Consider the following 13,919-nt stretch of genomic DNA (forward strand, 5'->3'; position numbering starts at 1 on the left):
AGCAAGGACGTGGAAGCAACCTAAATGTCCATCAACAGATGAATGGATAAAGAAGATGTGGTACATATATACAAAGGAATATTATTCAGCCATAAAAAGGAACGAAATTGGGTCATTTGTAGAGACGTGGATGAATCTAGAGACTGTCATACAGAGTGAAGTAAGTCAGAAAGAGAAAAACAAATATCGCATATCAACGCATATATGTGGAACCTAGAAAAATGGTACAGATGAAAAGTTGCAGGGCAGAAATTGAGACACAGATATAGAGGACAAACGTATGGACACCAAGCAGGGAAAGCCACAGCGGGTGGGGATGGTGGTGTGATGAATTGGGAGATTGGGATTGACATGTATACACTGATGTCTATAAAATGGATGACTAATAAGAACCTGCTGTATAAAAAACTAAATAAAATAAAATTCAAAAATTAAAAAAAACCCCAGCTATTCAAAATTCCTGCTCAATTAAATCTAGTTCATTGTTAAGGTCCACAAAAATGCTAACTACTTTATGTATAACATTTAAGATTTCTGCTAATTAAATATTACAAATAAAAAAACATTACAGATGTGAGGTTGATTCTTACGAGCAACTGAAGGTAGAAAAGTCTGAAGAAAAAATTCTGAGCCAAATATCTCTGCATCAACAAGTATTCTTTGAAGTATTTATTGATCTCATTGATCGTTAGTAACGTCATGAAAGGTCGGTACTATGATTGCTAAATATTTCTGAGGAATTAAAGAAGCAATTTCAAAGGTACTGGATGAGATTAAAAACAGTGCCACGCCTCTTGAATGATGAGTTTATTTTCCAGAGTTTATGGATAATAGGAAGTCTTAAAATTACTCAAATACAATACTATTCCTCAGTACACTTATTAAACATTTTTAAACCATGGCATTATTACTTTAAAGAAATCTACCATGCTTTAAATACTTGAGAGTTTATCTTTCTCTCCTGGGAGTGTAATTAGCAAAAGGGCCCTGGGCGCTAAGGCAAGGGAAATGAATTGGAAGAGGAAGCGAAGGAGGGTGGAGCGCGGTCCTTCTGGGTTAGGGATAGTTTTGCGTGTGCTAGTTTCTGAAAAAGAAAGGCTCAACGCAGGAATCTGGTGGTTCCTTGTAATCTCAAGATGGAAGTCTGGGCACTTGGGCTTGTCCAAATTGTGAAGGGGCCTCTCGACTTCCTTTCGCCTTCCATCCTCCAGTGTGGCAGTGGGCTTCGGAGGGAGGTGGCCGGAGGGGGCCTGTGGACCTCTTCCGCACCCTCCGCATCCCTGTCCGAGGCCGGCAGGCCTCGCCCACCCTGGATAAATTCCCGGAGGTCCCGCCCCTCGCTAGAGGAGAACTCCTTGGGGCGTGCAAACGGGATCCTGCGAATGTTGACATTAAAGGAATACGCAAATTCAGCGTCGTGGTCCCCGCAGCTTACCCGCACCTATTTTTATACCTAAGCCAAGGTCACTCTTTAATACCCGGCCATTGCCTGAGCTGGGGCGTCGCGCTCTGACTAGCGACGGCGGCGGGAGCGGGGAGAGGGGGCGCGGGTGGCGGGGCGGCGGCCGCGTGGCGCCCTCCGGCCGGCCAAGCCCGCACCTGCCCGGCGCCCGCCTAACCAGCGAGCCCGGCGGGAGGCAGGGCGGCGTCCCGGGCGTTGAGGAGGGGCCGCGCGGCGCGGGCGGGCGGGGGGATTCGCGGTGGGCGCGGGCGCCGCGCGGCTGCAAAGGCTGGAGGCGCTGCGGCGCGAGTGCGTCACGCTGGCGGAGGGCACGGTGGGCTGCGGCCGACCCGCCGACCAGGAGCCGGGTGTCCCGGGCGAGGGGCAGGCGGCTGTACCGGCCCCCGCAGCCGCGAGCGGCGCGGCCCGGGCCCGGCTGGGGGTCGCCAGCGAGCCGCCGCCGGCTTCATTCATTCCCGCGGCTCCGCCTCCTTTCCCGGGCTCCGGCGGCGCGTCGGAGGTGAGTGCGCGGCCCGTCCCGGGCGGGGGCCGCGGGCCCAGGCCGAGGCTGCCCGGTCCGGCCTCGCGCCCCGCCGGCCCCGGCCCCGCACCCCCGTGCGCGGGCGGTGACGCGGACCAAGAGGTGCGGGCTGCCCCGAGGACTCGGGCGCGACGCAGGCCCACGCCGGCCACCCGGGCCCGGGGCGCGCGTCCAGCTGCGGGCAACTGGCCTGCTCCCCCGAGGGGCGTGTGGCACGCCCCAGGTGCGCCGGCCTCCGCGCCAGCGCCACCATTTTGTGTGAGGGAATGCCTCCTTCTCCTTCCTCCGCCCGCCGCGGCCCGTTCCCCAGCTGCTGCTTGCTGTGCCCCCTCTACTCCCCTCCCCTCCCCTCCCACCTCTCCCACCTGGAGCCTGTCCGCCCGGTCGGTCGCCTTGGCGTGGGGGAAGCGGACCTGGTGGCTGGTGGGGCGGAAGCGTTTGGACTTGGGTTCAGCCACGGATGCTCTGACCGCTGCTCTTACCTTTAACCACTTTTGGAATAGGTATTGTATAGATTCCGTTCTAGAATGTAGGTCATTACAATTTTGTTCTAATTCTTAGCTGTCCATTATGCAATTTTTCGAGGCCTGTGCCCTAGGAAATCAGTGGGTGAAGCTTTGGTTTGTTTATGGCTCAGGGATCTGGATTACATTTACTCCCATTATCGCCCTTTGGGAGAGGGGGTGAAGTATCTCACTGGCTTTTCAGCTTCTGGAAAGTGGTATGAGTGTCTTGCCTGGAGTAGATTCTAAAATAACCACTACCCCTTCCTCTTTTGGGATATCGTTTCAAAACCTCAATGAAAACGCTCTCGTGTGAGGATTTTGAGGGGGGTAGGGACAGGTTGCTAAAAGACTACCCAAAGGAAAAGTTGTGATTTAGAACTGTTACACCTTCCGTCATTTTCACGGTTCCAGAGAATTTGGTAATTCTTGTTTCAACTTGTCTCCTCGCAAATATACGTACGTACCTAGTAGATGATACTCCGGTCATCTGTATTTTATCACTGCATCACAGACAGGGATTAAAGTCTGGAATGGTGGCAGTTGCATAATACACACATTTGGGCCCTGGAGGGAATTCACTAAAATGGATCGGGGTTTGATGTGCCTTGTATCGTCTGGTTGCATTTATGTGTGTATGTACAAAAGATGTGTAGGTTATTTTTGCAAACTGTATTTTGCTTTTCTCCTTCAAGAGGAACGATTTTTAGTGACTAACATGGACAAGATTAAGTTTTTGGTATGTGGATGAGACTAAGTTTTTGGTTTTTAAAAACCTTTGCTTGTTTGTTGTTGTTTGTTTTTTCTGGTGGGGGGAGCCCAGGGAATGTGGTGGTGAGAGGAACCTGCGTAAAGTCCATTTGTGATAAGACTTCCAGTACAAATAAAGGTAAACTATCAGAGCCTTTCATGGAAAGCTTGTAGCTGTCACAGTGAACTCCTCTCTTTGAATTTATGATGAGGATTGGCTTAGGGAACTTAGCTTATATGAGTAGCAACATCGGTCTCCTGCTTGAGTGATTATAACCTAAGATGCTTTACCTGTGGATTTTAGGTTCTAACAAGTTCCAAATGAGACTGACCTTTGAAATAGTATTCGAATCATTACAAGTGGTATCATTTCTCTCATAAAGATACAATATACGTCAAACGAAAGGCTTAACTTTGATTTGGAGAAAACAAAATATTTTATAGTCAGATGCTTTTGAGAGTCATCCTCTTTATTAAATTACTCTGAACTTTTTTTCTGATTAGTTGAAGACTCTTTCACTTAGTATCTCTGCAAACACATGATTCCATATCATGTACCATCCCTAGCAGAAGTGTCATGACACTCCTTAATGACATGTTCTGTGGGAAGAATTATGGAGGTGAAAGGGACCTTGGACATCAAGAGATGAGCTGAGAGATGTCTTGTTTCAGAGAACTTAAGTAAAGATTGCCTGCTAAGGATTGCCTGTGCCCTGACTGGACCTGTGCTAGGTCCCAAGGGATTGAGATTGTTCCTGCCGGCAAGTTCAGCACATAGTCAAACACAATCCCTATATCTTTACGCTGATTCTCTTAATACCCGTGTCAGTACTGAATTGGTACTATTGAATTTGATTAACCTGAGTTTGGAAGTGATCTTGGTGTGCTTTTTTTATCTTTAATGTGGCTTGAGATTTTGAGCATTATTATACCAATGGTTGAGAAATTGAAAAGAGAAAGAATAACCTAACATTTTTCTACGTATCTCCTACCTAACTAACCTTTTTTAAGCTTTCTGTGTGTGTTAGGTTCAGTCATATGCCTAAGATTTACTTTTTAGAGTTAATTAGAATACAAAAGGATTGAGTATTCGGGCAGGTTTTCAAAAAATATCATGGATTCTGTAGAAAGGATCGTTGGTTGAGTAGGAAGTTAAACAAAACTTTCGTGTTTATTCCCATTTCTAAGATTTTATGATTCTAAATTGAAAAAAAGAATTGCACGATTATTGTGTTTACAGTGATTTTCTTTTCACACACCTTTAGGCTTCTGATCCTTTGTATGTTTAACCCCGAAATTAAAGTCCTAAATTTGGCATGCTTCATCGGTAGTAGGGGTATTTCACAATTCTTTGGTACAACAACGACAAAATTACTCAAGGTTGTATTTATTAAGGAAGCGGTGTGATGATTTAAAGATAATCTGGGAACAGCTGATAACTGTTAGACTCATTGAATTTTAGAGCTGGTATATGAAACCTTAAGGTTTATCTACTCTGTAGGAGGGATCTACTCATCTAGTCCAACCTATTTTTGGGGCCAGAAAGTTTGTGACTTAGCACATATTTAAAAAAAACAAAGCATGATTTTAGTTACCAACTGCTCCAATGAGATGTTAGTTCTAGGTTACACCGAAGGGAGCTTTCGTGTATTCAGCAAACACTGAGTGTCTTATGTTATGGACCACAAAACCAAATAGACCCCACCCTCATGGTGTTTATAGTTTAGTGAAGTATTGTGGATTAAAATGTTAAAAATTCCTTAAAATCTAAATGCAGAAAAGATTTTTGCAAATATGTATAGGGAACAAATCAACTTAGTAAATTGTATTCTTTAAGAAAGTGCCAGGGCTTCCCTGATGGCGCAGTGGTTGAGAGTCCGCCTGCCGATGCAGGGGACACGGGTTCGTGCCACGGTCCGGGAAGATCCCACATGCCGCGGAGCAGCTGGGCCCGTGAGCCATGGCCGCTGAGCCTGCACGTCCGGAGCCTGTGCTCCGCAACGGGAGAGGCCACAGCAGTGAGAGGCCTGCATACCTCAAAAAGAAAAAAAAAAAAAAAAGTGCCAGACTGCATGTTGGGGGACCCCTGCATTTATGGATTGTGTAGAGGAGAGGGTTCAGTTGCTGAAAGAAACTGAGGGAAAGAAGCTAAAAAATAGAATTGAGAGAGAATGTTGTCCAGGGAAGGAGGGAAACTTTTAAGTGGCACAAAATAGTCAGTTGGGTTTGGTCTGTCATAAGGACAAGAGGGGTGAGAATGAAAATAATCCCTTGAATTTGGGAATTGAGAGGTTATTGGAGGCCTTAAGAAAAGTAATATAAGTATAGCGATAAGGGGAGAAGCCAATTTAAGAATGAATAGCCGTGGAGAAAAAGTCAATGAGCTTGACTGTTTGTTGTACAATGATTGATAAAGTAATAACCTGTACTGATAAGGAACATTTTAGTCTGAAGTCTTTTTTTTTTTTTTTTACTTTCTGGCCACATGGCAAGGCATGTGGAATCTTAGTTCCCCCACCAGGGATCAATCCTGAGCCCCCTGCAGTGGAAGCACAGAGTCGTAACTGCTGGACCACCAGGGAAGTCCCTCTAAAGTCTTATACATATTAACAGTGCTTTCAGGTTTAGATCAGCCAGCCCCTGATATATCAGATGAAGTTATTCTGATTCTTAAGTTAACAGTAGTTATTATTAAGAGGCAGTATAATTCCACAATTTAAACCAAATAGACATAAGTTTGAACCCTGGCTTTATAAAAGAGTAGTTATAACAGCTTATCTCAAAATGTTGGCAGAGGTAAATGTGATAATGTTCCTAAAGGTGAGCTACAACTAATGTTATCATCTATGAGATTAGGATCGTTTTTTGTTTTTGTTTTTTTGGTATCTAGTTCAGTGTTTCTAATCTTTTTCTCTCTTTTATTATCTTCTCCCCACATCGCGCCACGTACAGCACTTTTTTGAGGTACATTTCAAAGCACTGATTTACTTTTTCTTTTTTAAAATTGTGATTTCTCTACCACTTGTCAGAGCTTTTGCTTTACCTGAGATAAAGTATAACCAAAATGAGTTGAGTTGGTAGAATTCTAGTTAAAACCAAGAAAATCTTTGGTTTTCACTATTTTGTGTATTATGTAGGGGAAATACGTGTTTTTTGAAAAATTGAAAGTAATTCATGTAGTCCCCTTTATAGCTTTTGTGGATCCCAGACTAAGAATCTGTTTTCTATTAATTAATCATATGAGTGGAAAATAGAGCTATATTTAGCAAACAACAACCACATGTTAGAAGTCTTGATATTTAGCTTTGTAAGTTAATGCATATCTAAAAAGTCCTTGAAATTAATTTCAAGGCTGAGGAGATTTCTTGATAAATTTTTCTAAACCGTGAAAAAGAAATGGAAGTGATTCTGAGTAAATTTTGTTTGGAGAATACTAACTTTTTGTATCTGAGTAGCTTCTCAGAATGGCGACAACAACAACAAAAAGCATAGTTCTATTTTATAAAATGATTCATATGATTTTACAATTTCATACACAAATAACCACTCAACTGAAGTCTAGAAGTTCCTGGCTCTCCTTTCTAGAACTGGCGCACGGATGTTCTTTATTTAGGACAGCGCAGAGAGATGTTACTCCAACCAGAGTTGGAATGTATCAGCTGTCACTAACAGGACTCTGATCAGCTAATTGGTTGGTCTGTGTTTTCATGCGGCGTGATACATTTGTGGGTAGAATTTATTGTTGGGAAGGCCCATTTCTTTTACTCTTTAGAGATATGTTGAAAAAGTCTTAAGTTTTCATCTGCGTATTGACTCTTCAAATTTTTCAAGTATCTAAAGTCTGAAGAGAGGATACTGCAAGATTTTTTAAAAATCTAACACTTAAAGAGTGACTAAACAATATGCTTGATATATTCTATGATAATTGTATGATTAGATACATTATGGGTTATATTGACCTTTTGTCTTGACCTGGGAACCTGGTTAAATCCAGGTTCTGGAGAGAGATTGCCTAGGTTTAGAGACTGACTCTGCCGCTTACTAGCTGTGTGAACTTGGGCAACTTACTAACCTTTTCACACCTGAGGCTTGTTGGAAGAATGTATGAATACCTGCCTCATAGGGTCATTTTGAGGAATAAGTGATATAATATGTGTAGAGTATTGAACATAATGCCTCGTGCAAGGTAAGCAAGCAATGAATGATCTTCCATCATCAGAAAACATTTTGAATTATAAAAAGTGGTTATAAATGAATTTGATGATACCACCCCTTTGTAAATTATTTCCTATCTTCGTTCTCTAAGTAATTGAACATAGACACCTAAGTTACTAGTTAGAAAGGACATCAGAGATCATTTGATTCATCCCTACTTTTTATATGTTTGGAAAAATGGATTATGCTTCTCTGGAGTTCTGAGCCTGGCAGAATAGACGAAGAAAAGTAAATCACACTCTCATGTGATAAGTATGTTAAAAGAAGTGTGCACAAGGAACTTACGAGAAACTCATGAGTTTCTCAACTTGTCTGCCTTCATTTCTACCTATTAATGCATCCTACACACAGCTGCTAGATAAACTGTCTTCAAGCATAGCCTTGGATGTCTCTTTTCTGCTCAGGATCTTTAAATTGCCTCCTTCTGTGTGCCAGATAAAGTCCAAACTGTTTAGTCTCGTATTCTTGGCCTGTTATGTTCTATCAATTTATTTTCCTAGTGTACCTACCACTACTTCTTTTTATATACCTTAACTCTGTTGGTGAATCCAGCTACTTGCCATTCTCAGCATGCTTTCTGGCTTCCATTTAGCATTCCCATCTTCTTAGAGGGTCTTCCTTTCTTCTTTTCTTTTTTTTTTAATTAATTTTTATTGGAGTATAGTTGCTTTACCAGAGGGTCTCTTCACTTCTATCTCTGCCTGTTGAGAGACTATTGCTCTTCCTTTGGCAGCAGAACTTCACGTGTTTCATCTGTGGCAGCTCTTGCTTCTAGCACCAGTGTGTGGTTTATTTATACAAACCTTTGTTCAGTCATTCATTTATGTAGTAAATATGTATTGAAGCCAGAGAGGAAGGCTACTACTATCTCTTTTTTTCCCTGGGACTGCTGCCAGTGAAAGGTAAGAAAACAATTTCAGTTGACCTGGGTAAGCATACACACCTGAGTTTGCACGAGGATTGCAAGAGCAGGTGTATGGGGCCATGAGTCTTACGTGCAGAGTTGGAGACGCCTGGAAGGGAGAGCGGAGTGGTTAGCCTGTGGGTTGGAGGCTGCTGGTTTTCCAAGTTGGGGTGATACTCTGCAGCTAGCAGCAGCCCTTGGTTACATTTATTTGTTGTGCAGTGAAAATACTAGGGGATGGGGTGGGGTGGTTTTGGTGGTGGTGGTTGTGACTCAGCAGAATATTTCATAAATCATATGCCAACATTAAGCACCAAGTTTTGTTTTGTTTTTGCTTTTTGTTCTGAGTATTTCCTTTAAAATGAAAATATCCATCTTCGTGGTTCTAAATGAGACAAACCTGTGATATTTTATGCTAAAGATATCTACAACAACATGCATGTTGTTTGGACTCCTGTTTTTAAAAATTGCCTGTGTCCTTGAGGTTTTCTACCAAACCCCTGTTAACTTTAAGCACTATAAAATCAGACCTGTTACATGGTAAAGAAACCAGGTTAAAAAAAAATAGATTGTCTAATGTTGAAATGAAGGACAAAACTTTATGGTGTATTCATTGAAGTAGTTCTTATTTTGCCCTTCCTGATGTTTGTAGACCACTGCTCCTGTGAGATGAGCAGTGTTCGGTAAGCTGGGTCATGAAGGGCTACAGTAGCTGACATGTTCTAGAGGCACGTGTATTCTGTAGTACTATATGTAGTCAGTCAAGTGGAAGCTTCAGTTATAAGCACATTTTTAAAAAATTTTGTATAACTTAAAAAAAATTTTTTTAACATCTTTATTGGAGTATAATTGCTTTACAATGGTGTGTTAGTTTCTGCGTTATGACAAAGTGAATCAGCTATACATATATCCCCATATCTCCTCCCTCTTGCATCTCCCTTCCACTCTCCCTATCCCACCCCTCTGGGTAGTCACAAAGCACCGAGCTGATCTCCCTATGCTATGCGGCTGCTTCCCACTAGCTATCGATATTTTACATTTGGTAGTGTATATAAGTCCATGCCACTCTCTCACTTTGTCCCAGCTTACCCTTCCCCCTCCCTGTGTCCTCAAGTCCATTCTCTACGTCTGCGTCTTTATTCCTGTCCTGCCCCTAGGTTCTTCAGAACCTTTTTTTTTTTTTTTTAGATTCCATATTATGTGTTAGCATATGGTATTTATTTTTCTCTTTCTGACTTAATTCTGTATGACAGTCTCTAGGTCCATCCACCTCACTACAAATGACTCAATTTTGTTTCTTTTTATGGCTGAGTAATATTCCATTGTATATATTGCCCCATCTTTTTATCCATTCATATGTCGATGGACACTTAGGTTGCTTCTATGTCCTGGTTATTGTAGAACCGCAGTGAACATTGTGGTACATGACCCTTTTTGAATTATGGTTTTCTCAGGGTATATGCCCAGTAGTGGAAATATCACCTATTAATTTATTGTTAGGCTTTTGCATATGTATCTGAGGAGTGTAAGTAGCTCTGTATATCTTGCTGCAAGTGTATATGTAGTTAGAAAAGGATTTAGCATCCATTCCTGGGTGTGGTCATTTAGTATTTGTGTTCTGACTCATTTTGCTTAGGAGTCTCATTTCAGCCCTATGAGCCCTGTTTTGCCTCCCCAAGGTAGAACCCCCATATCAAATTCTGTCTCCCTTGGAGGTTGGATGCAGGCATGTAACCTAAATTTTGTCAATCGGATGCATCCAAGAGAGACTGCGCTACAAAAACGGTTGAGGAAGAGGCTCTATATGGAATCTCCTTTCTTCCCCGCATGTCTCTTCCCTTGGGTCTCTCCTTCCTCCTTCATCAAGAATATAACTGCTGTTAACAATAACAATATAATGTATGCCCTTCCACATCATCTTCTGTATAAACATGTAAGTATATACCAATATTTTTCATAAATTAGTTTTAAAAGTACATGCAATAGGCTTTTTAAAAAGAAATTAAGAGTTGAGCATTTTTGGTGTTTGTCCTGTTTTATGAATTGGCCATGCCACTTGCTTGTTTATTTGCATCTTAGTTTAAAAACCATTGTATTTGTAGTAAGCAACCTAACTCTTGTGGGTCATATCGGTTATATAACGTTTGCCTCTGAATTTTTTGTTTTTAGATGTAAAAATTTTAATATGTATTCAAAGTTATTAGTTTTACCCTTGCAATATATTCCTTCCTCAGAGTTTCTTTTTCTCTATCTGTTCAAGTAATTTGCCTGTGGTCACACAGCTAGTAATCCTGGCAGTTTGGCTCAAGAACACACTCGCTTAACTAGTATTCTACATATTCCACCTTTCACGTGTACAAAATTGTATGACATATGACTGGATTTTGCTTTTGTAAGCCCTAAAATACACCAGGTACCCAGTACCTTCATCTTTAAATGTTTTCTTAGATCTAGGACCATTTTTCTGGATATGGAGAGGAATTAAACCTTTAGAAAGAAAACTGTTAAGATTTCTCTTGATATGTATAAGCAATCTTATACCATCTTAGGGTCCTAAGGCGCTGTGCTTTCAGACATAGCGTGGTAACTAAAAGGATAGGCCTCACAGCTAGACTGCCTGGGTTCAAATTCTAGCTTTGCCACTTACTATAGTGTGCCTTGAACAAGTTACTCTGCTGCTAGGTGTTTTAGTTTCCTCATCTGACAAATGAGATAAGTTATCCGCTTCATGGGTTTGGGATAAAAACTCTATCAGGGATACATCTGAAATGTTTCAAATAGAACCAGGTGTGTAGTCCACTGTTGGCTCAGTGATGATTATTTCAAAAGATGATTTTGTTTTCTACTTGAAATAAAAAGAGGTAACAGGTATGAACCGCATTTAACTTCCTGCCCCATTACCCATAAACTTATAGGTAGTCTTTACCTATATGTAATCAAATCTTTTTCCTCTCTCAGAAGATAGAAAAGGATTTCTGAGCAGTGTTGAGCCTACCTGAGAGTTGATAGTTGTAGCAGTCTGTTCAGTGGTTTCATTTTTGTCATACTTAAAAACTCAGCTCTAAGAGCAAAGAAGGATTAACCTAGGAACTAGGGCCTTGTGTGGGTAGGAGGGATAGAAGGATAAAAAGTGAGGAGGAGAGAGTTCAGTTGAGCCGATGTAGTACATGGGTTAGGTTCGTTAGGGAAGGTTATGTTAGAAAGAGGCAAGGGAAGAATCAAGAGGAGAATCATAATAAGGTCCAGAAACAGGCCTTTTGTGTAAAAGGTTGAGAGCTTTGCGGATTATGTTGCTGGGACACCTAAGCTCTTTTCGGTGTTGGGGGAACAATGAGGAGAGGTAGGATCATGCCTTGGATTGGTTGCGATAATTGTTTTTTCTCGAAGAACTCTTTCAGCTCTAAAATTTCCGTAATTTTTTGGATCTTCTCCTCCTCCTAAAGCCCCCAGATAATAGCAGTAATCTATAAGAATCTTGAAATTATTTAGGAACTAAAGTTATATTTCCCTGTTATAAGAGTATAGTTGATATCCAGTAATTAACCTTAAATAGGGAAAAAAATCACAATAATAGGAGTACGGTTTTTAACTCTTATATTTTCTTTCTTGTTAAGAGCATTCATTCTTGCAAATAGATAATTTTTCAGGAAAAAAAGGATGAAATTATTAAAAGATGGGTGTAAAATAGCTGGTGGGCATCTTAGAGTTCTTACGTAAGAGGTGTGAGCATTAATTTTTTTTACAGGTTATCCAGGATTAATGAGCATGCCATTTGCTTAATTTATAAATTAATTTGGACACTTTTTACACTTCATTGTCCATTCTGCGTAAATTTTTTGATGAGTTAGTTCGCTTAAGGCGACATTAATCTTTCTCATTCATGTAGAATCTAGTTAGGCTTTTTGGTTCATCTCATGGGCAGAGCATAAAGTACTTGACAGAATTTGATCTGACAGCTTTACAGTTATGTAACATAGAACAGAAGCTTAAAAACAACAAAAAAGAGAAGTGACTTGATTTTTTTCACAGCAACCTATATTTCTCTCCAGAACCTTATTACCCTTCTCTTGCCTCCCTGAACTAGCGGAACCAGCTTAAGGCTAGTAGTTTACACAGTCTTAAGTAACCGCTATTTTTTTAAATAAACAGTTATAAACATTTAGAGGTGAAAGGTCCTTAGGATTATCCTGTCCAGTTGCATCACATTACCAATGAGAATACAGAAGCCTAAAGACGGTAAGTAACTCGCCTAGGATCACAGAGCTGGTTAGCACAGCTGACCCGGGAATCAAGGTCACAGGATTCCAATGTGAATACTTTTTCTGGTGTAATATGTGAATAGAATATTTAATAACAAGGTAATTATTGTGATATTTTGCAAAAGGAAATTTCTTATAACCATGACAAAGACTATGATATTTGATTTTGCATATTGAGTACAAATAATTATATTGGAATGTATATTTGATTGTCTGGATTTGTATTCTTCTAGCTCCGTTAGTGGTATGACGTTGATCAAATCTTAATCTCTAAAGCTCCATTTCTTTATGGAATGGGGCTGATAGAAGTGCCTCATTACGTATTACATGCCACAGTCCCTTTAAAGTCTGGTGTGTGGTCATTTCTCAGTAAATGTTACCTGCTATTACCGATTTATAATAATTGCTAGTTCTTTCATTTTCTTTAAATATTAATTGGTGATTGTTCAGCCAATAAAATTTAGCACTGAGAATGACCAGTAATAAACGTAACAGATTTAAGGACAGATTTGAAAACACAAAAATATTTTAGAAGAGGTGTGTGTCTGGGCTTTTGGAATTGGGGAAACATTTTCTAATTTTTTTCATATTAAAAACTGATGCTATAGTTGTTTTTTGGTTTTTTTTTTTTTTTTTTTTTTTTTTTTTTTGCGGTACGCGGGCCTCTCACTGTTGTGGCCTCTTCCGTTGCGGAGCACAGGCTCCGGACGCGCGGGCTCAGCGGCCATGGCTCACGGGCCCAGCCGCTCCGCGGCATGTGGGATCTTCCCGGATCGGGGCACGAACCCATGTCTCCTGCATCGGCAGGTGGACTCTCAACCACTGTGCCACCAGGGAAGCCCTGTAGTTGTTTTAAAACTATATTCAGAAATCACAACTTTAAAAAATAATAAATTTATTTATTTTATTTACTTATTTTTGGCTGCATTGGGTCTTTGCTGCTGCACATGGGCTCTCTCTAGTTGTGGTGAGCAGGGGCTACTCTTCATTGCGGTGTGCGGGCTTCTCATTGTGGTGGCTTCTCTTGTTGCGGAGCACGGGCTCTAGGTGCGCGGGCTCAGTAGTTGTGGCTCGCAGGCTCTAGAGCGCAGGCTCAGTAGTAGTGGCGCACAGGCTTAGTTGCTCCGCGGCATGTGGGATCTTCCTGGACCGGGGCTTGAACCCGTGTCCCTTGCATTGGCAGGTGAATTCTTAACCACTGCGCCACCAGGGAAACCCCAGAAATCACAACTTTTAAGTTTGTTGGGAGATGCCCTGGAGGTGAGATGAGAGAGAAGAGTGAAATAATTCCTTCTATAGTGAAGAA

General features: G+C 41.5%; 1 protein-coding gene across 3 annotated transcripts in view; it reads left to right on the forward strand.

Moving 5' to 3' along the window:
• The first annotated feature begins 1,841 nt into the window (after window positions 1–1,841).
• Window positions 1,842–13,919, forward strand: part of FAM169A (family with sequence similarity 169 member A) — a 64,230-nt gene continuing 52,152 nt past the window's right edge. For 2 of the 3 annotated variants that reach the window (XM_032629132.1, XM_032629134.1), the window contains exon 1: window positions 1,842–1,961. The gene's annotated coding sequence lies outside the window, so the exon portion shown is untranslated. Of the gene's footprint in view, window positions 1,962–2,205; window positions 2,241–13,919 lie in introns of those variants that run through there. The other variant, XM_032629133.1, reaches the window with a different exon arrangement.

Source organism: Phocoena sinus, chromosome 3 (genome assembly GCF_008692025.1).
Source record: "Phocoena sinus isolate mPhoSin1 chromosome 3, mPhoSin1.pri, whole genome shotgun sequence".
Taxonomy (NCBI): Eukaryota; Metazoa; Chordata; class Mammalia; order Artiodactyla; family Phocoenidae; genus Phocoena; species Phocoena sinus.